This window comes from Oryzias latipes, chromosome 17, assembly GCF_053564925.1.
Source record: "Oryzias latipes strain Hd-rR chromosome 17, Olatipes_Hd-rR_3.1".
Lineage (NCBI taxonomy): Eukaryota > Metazoa > Chordata > Actinopteri > Beloniformes > Adrianichthyidae > Oryzias > Oryzias latipes.
In genome coordinates this window covers 17,613,005-17,622,149 of record NC_136253.1, presented here as the reverse complement: position 1 = coordinate 17,622,149, position 9,145 = coordinate 17,613,005, and positions in this window count along the sequence as shown.

Below are 9,145 nucleotides of genomic sequence, written 5' to 3'. Positions count from 1 at the left end.
TGGTCTCAAAGAGGGATTTTTTTTATATTCTTTATAAAACAATTTAAAAAATGGGATACGTACGTGAACAACATTAAATGTTTATGACAATATTGTGTCCTGCCATTCAGTGTTCCCTAATTTATCGCAGGGTTTATGTTCTGAAAATAACCCAAATGTTTTAAGGCTCTAAAACGCCTCATTAAATACAAAATACACTTTTTTTTCTCTTGTTTAAAGATCAACTTCAAAGAAAACCATGTTTTTTAATGTTTTCAACATGTTCTTGTGGCATTTTTCTAAAGAAGGGGATCATATATTTAGAAAATTAGGTTTAAAATTGCATTTCAAAGTATGTATTTATTCAATTGCTGTAAATCACAGGCAGACAACAAAAAATGCAGTTTGAATAAGATTGCAGGTGTGAAATAGGTGATACAGTTGTTGGGCTACAAGCTGCTCCGCTCCTTTCTGATGCATCTATTTGGAGACAAATAGATCCATGTTTTCCTCGCCTAAGCTAAACTACCCAGCTGGACATTTCCAATGTTGCTCACCATTTTTGTTGCACCAGTAATGTTAGGTTGGGGGTGTGAGGGGCTGTAAGCTAGAGGAAACTGTTAACAAAGGGATGATGGGAGGCAGGCTTACTCTACACCAAAAGTCCTGCCCACAACTAACAGGCTAATTTCTTAAGACCACTGGGAAGGCTTTTACAACAGATCAAAAGATGATCAGACTGGGACTTTAAACTCTTAAAGTTCAAACTTTCGTATGAAAATAAGTCCAGTATCATGGAATAAAAACAAAGATCCAATCACTAACAAGAATTTATGTAAGTGGCAAACTAAAGAGCTTTCTGTACAGCATGGAGGAGATTGGTTGATAAAGTTCTACAACCAATCAAGACACATGAAATGCTGCACTGTAAAAAAAAAATGAAGGCATAAACATGCAAAATTGCACACAAAAAAACTGTAAAAGGTAAACAGTGATGTGTCGAGGAAATACTGTATTACATTATGAAAGTAATTTCTTTCACATTCAGTCTTCAATTTTCTTGAAATCCAGTGAAATCCAGTCAGTGATGATTTGGGTGTCATGTCATATACGAGTGTTGGTCTACCGTGTTTTCTGAGGTCCACAGCCAATGCAGACCTCTACCAGGAAACGAGTTATATTTTCCAGCAGTACTTGGTACCTGCACACAGTCAAAACTATCAAAAGCCAATCAGTGACTGTGATGTCAATTGGCCTGCAAGTCTCACCTGACTTGAACCCGATTTAAAAAAAAAAAAGTAAAATCTATGGACTGCTGTCAAAACTACCTAGACTCTTAACATGAGAGACACCAGACCCAACAATGCAGAACACTTAAAGGCAGCAATCAAAGCAACCTGACCTTCCATTACACCATGGTGACACAAGCTAACATCCACAGTACAGTTGATGCAATAGTTCTTGCAAAAGAAGGACTAGCCATGTAAACAAATGAACATTGTTAATTGAAGTCTCATATTTGGGCTAAAATCAGTATCAGAATCTTTTATTGTCATAATGCAGTACACAATTAAATTGTTTTCATCAGCTCTTTTCCAATAGATATTAAAAATAAATTATAATAAAAACTGTACAGTAAAAAAGAAAGATGAATATTTCACACATCAAATGAGTATGATGATTATACACATGAAATGGGTATTGCACACATGGAATGAGTATTGCATACATGATTTAAAGTGCAGCCAGAGCATAGTCACCTGTGTAGTGATAGAGGATTAGTGGCTTATGTTTAAGACTGTGTGTGTGTGTGGGGGGGGGGGGGGGGGTGTTAAAACAATGTTGTGAAGCTTCAGTGTCAGCTTGTCTGGGATCACAGTGTTGAAGGCTGAGCTGAAGTCTACAGACAGCATCCTGACGTACGTGTTAGTGTGCTCCAGGTGCGACAGGGCACCATGCAGGGCTAACGAGACTGCGTCTTCTGTCGATCGGTTCTCCCTGTAGGCGAACTGATGACTGTCCAGAGTAGCAGGGATGATGTCCTTGATGTGGCTCAGGACGATCTTCTCGAAGCACTTCATGATCACCGGTGTCAGAGCGACCGGCCGGTAATCATTGAGGCACGAGACAAATGATTTTTTTGGCAACGGCACAGTGATGGAGGACTTCAGGCACACCGAAACTGAGATGAGCTGCAGGGACCAGTTGAAGATGTCCAGAAAAACTCCAGCCAGCAGATGCGCACATAGCTTCAGAACCTGACCTGACAACTTATCTGGTCCTATGGCTTTGCTGGTGTCAATCCTCCTCAGAGTGGAGCTCACCTGATGAAGCTGCAGGACGAGAGGTTGGGACTGTTCCTCTGGGGCTGTAAGAGAGGACCAGTGTCTCTGCTGCTGGGCGTGTCATGGCGTGCAAAGAAGGTGTTTAAGGTGTCAGGAGAGGTGGGGTCATGGGTGATCTGCTGCGTGTTGCTCCTGTGGTCTGTGATGGTTCTGATGCCTCTCCACATCTCCCGCAGGTTGTTATTAGCAAAGTGCTCCACTACACGTTGTCTGTACCTGCGTTTGGCCTGGTCGATGCCCTTCCTCAGCTCTGTCCGGGCCCAACTGCAGGCCAGCCTGTCACCTGACCTATAGCCAGCATCCCAAGCTTTGAGCAGAGTCAGCGTTGTGCCATCAAACCATGGTTTCTGGTTTGGGTACACTTTGATGGACTTTGTGGGCAGAGCATTATCAGTGCAAAACTGCACATAGCTCAGGACTGATGTTGTGTAGGCCTCAAGGTCAGAGCCATCTTTAAACACCTCAGTTAGTGAGATCAAAACAGTCCTGTAATGCTGAAGAAGCCTCTTCAGTCCATACCTGAACTGTTTTGATGGTTGGTATGGTCCTGCAGATCAGAGGTTTGTATGTGGGGGTTAACTCCACAAAGAGATGTGATCCGACATGCCCAGGTGAGGAGCTGCTGCAGCCCTGTATGCCCCTTGGAATATTGCAGTAGACTTAATCCAGTGTGTTGTTGTCTCTGGTGGGAAAGTGTATAAACTTCTGAAAGGAAGCACTGCAAAGCATGTTTTTTTGAATGGTCTTTTTTAATATTTCAATTATCTGAAAAACTTTTTCTTTCCTTGTGTATTGGTCATTATAATAAATAATTATAATTAAAAATAGGCTGGAAATATGTCATGCATGATGATACTCAAGGATATTTGAGCTTTACACTTTTGAAAAACATGCATTTAATTTATCGACATTAATGATGTTTTTTTTAATTAATAACAGTTAAGTTTAGATTGATGCTTGTGATTAAAATTTCATTCTTCTAATTGAGTTTCAATCTTAATCTTTTGGGGATTAATATAAAAGCCAATTAACATGTAATGTCTAAAACATATTGAAAAGAACTGATCTGAGGGGATTTGCAGAAAAGATTTGTCTTTCATTACTGTCGCTTTTACATCTGTGGGCCATTTGATGCCTTAAGATTATCCTGTTACGGCAAAACTGATCGTTTTCACTTCACTAAAGTATAGAAAATAGCTCTTAATCTCCCTCTTCAATGGAGTCTGTTTGGTCAGACATAATCTGCGGTGTCTGAATGAGCTACATAATCCCAGTCCCCTGCAGCTTCGACGAAATGTTTGTGTTGGCAAATGGATTTGTGGCCCCACCCTTGCCTCCTCCGGCGTAGCTTCTCTACTGTATGAGTCTGCCCTGGGGGGGACCAATATGTTCCTTTTTCTCAATTAAACAACAAAATCAAAACCTATGTTTCTGAGATCAGTCTCTCTGAGAAGCTTCTTTGTGTTGATTAACTGTGACACTGCTTCCTTTTCAATTCCTTGGCCCCCATCTTTTTTTTTTTTTACTTTTTCTCCCTCCCTCCTTCCTTCCCTCCCCCAATCCCACTACTAATTTATTCCCTCTGCGTCATCACTCCCCCCCTTTCATTCCGCTGTCGTTTCTTCCCTCCCTGCCCTGCATCAGTCCCTGACTCAGCGTCCTGTCTTCCTGACGGACGTCCTCGCCGCTGAGCCGGCCACTTGGAACTTCAGGAAGTGCAGGAAACGTCTGCAGCTTTGCTGTGATGTTAAGCAGCTACTTGAGAAGTGCACTCACATAGATGTGTGCAACAGCTACACAACTTCTGCCTCTGTGGAAGTTGGAAGAGAGTTGTTATGCAGTCTAAATATATCAAGTTTTATGGTCAATACTTGTGGTTTTTCTCACCATAATCAGTTACAGTTATCAACCAAAAATGACTTTAATCAATCAATAAAAATCTGTAAACAAATACAAATATTGCATTGATGCTTTGAGTCAAATTTGGTCCTAGTCTTTAGTGTTCAGGTTCTATCAACTCTTCAAGGCCTTCTCTTTTTGTGGTCCATAGTGATCTCCTTAAATAATATTAATAAATAAATAAATAAATAAACATAATTGCAAAACAAACACTATTGATGAGCTAGAGACCATCACATCTAATTCTTGTCATTTCTGCTCTTTGAGCGCCCTCTGCTGTTGACTAGAAGGTAAAGCACCAGCACCTCTGTGGCTCGTCAAAGATGCAGCAGCAGAAACTGCTGATTCATGAAAACCTTTTTACAATTATCCCAAACATACTCTTCCTCAGTTATAATACAGATAATGATGATTAGAAAACCCACAGCTGCATTTATTGATGTTGGTGCTTAATTGGTAAAACATTTAAAATCAAATGCATTAACAGGTATAAGATGATATAGAATAATAGATACAAAGAGTTGAGATGAAACCAAAATAAAATAAATGTCATGGTACTCCTGGGAGCCCTCTCCTTCCCCCCTCCCTTCTCCACTTTTCCTCCCCAGATTGGACCCAGCTGTTGGCACTCACCTCATCAGCTCTCCAGCTATTAAAGATGGACCTTCTCCAGCATTCCCTGCCAGTTCGATGCTGTCTGTGGTGCAGTACCTGGGCTCATGTTAACGGCTTGATTTCCAAGTTAAATCTAGCTCTAGTAAAATTCTAGTAACTTAGTGCCAACCTGGGTTTGCTTACAAGCTCATTCCATCTGGTTCCGCCTATCATCCTGACCTCTAGCCACGCCATGTCTACATGTCACGCTACGACTCCACGCCACACAGTCGGATCACCAATCTCAAGGTTCAACATCCTCTGCCTTGTCAAACCCGTGCTTCTCTCCGTTCAAGTAAAATGACACTCACCTTCTGGTCCCCGTGTCGTCTCCATCATCTCTGGGTGTCAACGTCCACAAGACTCTTTCTCGTGCAGCAACATCATGGAAAATAAATCCGTCTCAATTCACACCTGTGTGCGTGATCTTTCCGGGTTCAAACAACTGGGTCTGTTCTAATCGTGGCTAATCATGGCAATAATAATATCATGTGAGTAAAGTAATGAGGATGGAATAATAGACAGGAGCAATGAATATTTGCTTTTGAAGAGTTATACATAACGTAATTTGACATAAATGTCTTTTCAGGGATTCAGGGATCTTTTATTCTCATCTCACCAAAAAGCTGAAACAAAATGTGTGACTATAGAGTTTATGAATGCTGTATACATTAATAGCTACTAACATTGAATATTATATAATCAGGGTAGTAAAAGTTTTATCTACTCAATTACATTTCTTTAAAGAACCTTAGTTTTAAATAGTACTCTTCCGAGTACTCTCAAGTTGATTTAAAATGGTTAACCAGTAATCGTTGGGCTGTAATAACAAAATGACTTTTTGTTTGAAACGTTTTATTTTAGGGATATGCACATTAAAACCAGTGGCACATTGGTATTGGCAGACAGCTGTGTTAAAGGTAAACATCAGTTGTGTAAAATGAATTCCGCTATGAAAACAACCCCACAGAAAACATCATAGTGACTGCAACGACCTTTAACCCCTTGATGGATATTGATGCAAATAGGGATCAAAACACTTTGGCTCAAAAATGGTCCAAACGAACATGAAAGTAAAAACATAAGTGACTTTTTTTTCGTAGCTGGAAATAAATTCAGGTGTTAATGGGTAAACATCACTGGAATGAGGATTGTTAAAATCTCAGAACGGCTATAATTTTGTCTGTAGTGTTTATGCAGCAGTAATGTGTCGATTTTTCATGATAATGGTAAATAAGAGCTTCATTATTGCAGGTAAGTCACAAACCCACGTCATTTTCTGTGATCAAAACAAATACTGTGAACAAAAAGAAGCTCATTTTTGTTTGTTTATTTTTAAATATTCATTCAAAACCCGCAAATAAGATTTAGACTATTAATTGATAAAGTCAAAACTCTTAACCAGACCTGTCCAGGTTGTTCACTGCTTTTGCTCAACAGTAGCTGGTTTAGGCTCCGACAGCATAAGTCAAAGTAACAAAAATATCTGTCTACTTATTTGTCTGTGTGTCTGTCTCGTAAAGTGAGGTACAACTTTGTTGCGAGTGCTCTCATCATGCTTCACTGCCTCAAAACAAATGACCATCTGTGGGCAGGAACAATAGTATTTGTGGTCCAGTCCCTCCCCCACACACTACTGAGAACATAGAAAATTAATTTAAAAAAATGATAATAATAATTCAGGATGGACAGCAAGACGCACACAGACAAACACATCAATGGATTAATTTTGAATTAAAAACAGAATTAAAAAAATCAAAGTTACTATATAAAAAAAGTCAAGTTAAAAGAACAGTCCATCATGCTTTCTTCATTCTAAAGGACACTTGGTGAGGTTGAGGGAACTGTTGGTATTCTCCTCTTCAGTCAGGGCAATCCTGTACCTCCTTACAGATTTATTTCCATGTGGTGCCTCACCAGGACTTTTGTTATTTTACTTTTTGATCCAAGAGCAAACCCAGATATTCAAACTCAACTTTGGAGGGAGTGGCCACTCTGCCACTCCTTTATTTGTATCATTTTCAGGGTGAGTTCTTTGGTTCAAACCGGTGAAGTCTCTCAGGATTCATAAAAAATTTATTAAAACTGCTTGAAACTGTTGAATACAGGTGCTAAGTTCTTTGTAAAAGTAGAGCTTGCTCTTAGCGGACCCATTTTATATGGCAAGGCAGTCCTATTTGTGGGCAGTTGTAAGTTTTAACAGTAAGATTTTTGGTTGTGAGATGCTGTGTTGTTGTTTTTTTTCTTTTCGTCGCGGCTTAGTGTCATGGTGGTTTGGGCCAACCCTGACTATGCCCATGTGTTTAACCTTTTTTCGATCCTATGGGGTCAAGATGACCACTGACGTGTTATTCCTATCATGAAAAAGGTGGAGAGGATTTCATGTAATCCATGGACACCAGTAAGGTTCACAAATAATTGAAGAAGAAAGGTTCAGTGCACTGTCCTGTGGGGTCTGGATGACCCGACTCCCAATGTTAAAGTGCCTAGGATAGCGTGGGCAGCCGTGATGCAGCGGTAGGGCGGTCGACCCATGATTGTAGGATTGCAGGTTCCATTATCACCTTGCACACCCATGTGTCCAAGTGTCCTTGGGCAAGACACTGAACCCCACCTTGCCTCTGGTGGCAAGGGTTAAGACCAATCAACATGATCATTGCAGACTGGTTTACTCAAAAGCCAATGAGCTGCTTGACAGGGAGCAGCGATTGAGTCTTAAAATTGTTTATATTGTCATATTTGACTGAGAAGCACTGGATTTATGAAGCCTCACTTTTTCTGCCTCTCTCTAAGGGAGGTCTAGGTTCGACTGATGTCACATCCAGGTTTATAGTCTTCAGACTACAGCCCATGGCCTTCTTTACCACTGCAGAGTGTGATGGCTCAATGCAACCAGGATTCTTCTGTTACAAGATGAAGATTTTGGTTACAACTAGACCTTTCTTTTACTATAGAATTCTGTATTTCTTATTTTTACATTTCTGTCTTGGGCATTTAAATCTTTGTATATATATATATATATATATATATATGTATGCATATATATATATATATATATATATATATATATATATATATATATATATATATATATATATATATATATATATATATATATATATATATATATATATATATATATATTTATATATATATATCTGCAAAATGTATATGGCAAAAATAAGACCCGGGCAATAAACAGCTACGCACTGCCAGTTATCAGATACCCTGCAGGAATAATAAGATGGCCAAAGGAAGAGATACAGACCACGGATGTTAAAACACGAAAGCTCCTCACCATGCATGGAGGGTTCCATCCCAAATCCAGCACCCTGAGACTGTATGCTAGCCGCAAGGAAGGAGGCCGAGGACTAGTGAGTGTAGAAGCCACTATCCAGGATGAAACATCCAAGATCCATGAGTACCTCAAGCTCAAGCTCAAGGCCCCAACTGACAGTGTGCTCAGTGAATGTCTCAGGCAATGGAGAGCAGAGGATACAGTGCTGGAGGACAGATCCTCATGGGAGGACAAACCCCTGCATGGGATGTACCACCGGACCATAACTGAAGTGGCTGATATCAAGAAGTCCTACCAATGGCTAGAAAGGGCTGGCCTACAGGACAGCACCGAAGCGCTCATCCTGGCAGCCCAGGAACAAGCCCTGAGCACCAGAGCAATACAGGCTCAGATCTACCACACCAGACAAGACCCAAGGTGTAGGCTGTGCAAAGAAGCGCCTGAAACAATCCAGCACATAACTGCAGGGTGTAAGATGCTGGCAGGTAAAGCATACATGGAGCGCCACAATCAAGTGGCTGGAATAATATACAGGAACATGTGTGCAGAATATGAACTGGAAACCCCAAGATCAAAATGGGAAACACCTCCGAAGATGACAGAGAATGAGAGGGCAAAGATCCTGTGGGACTTCCAGATCCAGACTGATAGGATGGTAATGGCGAACCAACCAGACATTGTAGTGGTGGATAAAGAACAGAGGAAAGCCGTTGTGGTGGATGTGGCATTGCCAAGCGATGGGAACATCAGGAAGAAGGAACATGAGAAACTGGAGAAATACCAGGGACTCAGAGAAGAACTGGAGAAAGCCTGGAAAGTGAAGGTGACAGTGGTGCCTGTGGTAATTGGAGCACTCGGGGCAGTAACCCCCAAGCTGGAGGAGTGGCTACAACAGATACCTGGAAAGACCTCAGACCTCTCAGTCCAGAAAAGTGCAGTGCTAGGAACAGCTAAGATACTGCAGGACCCT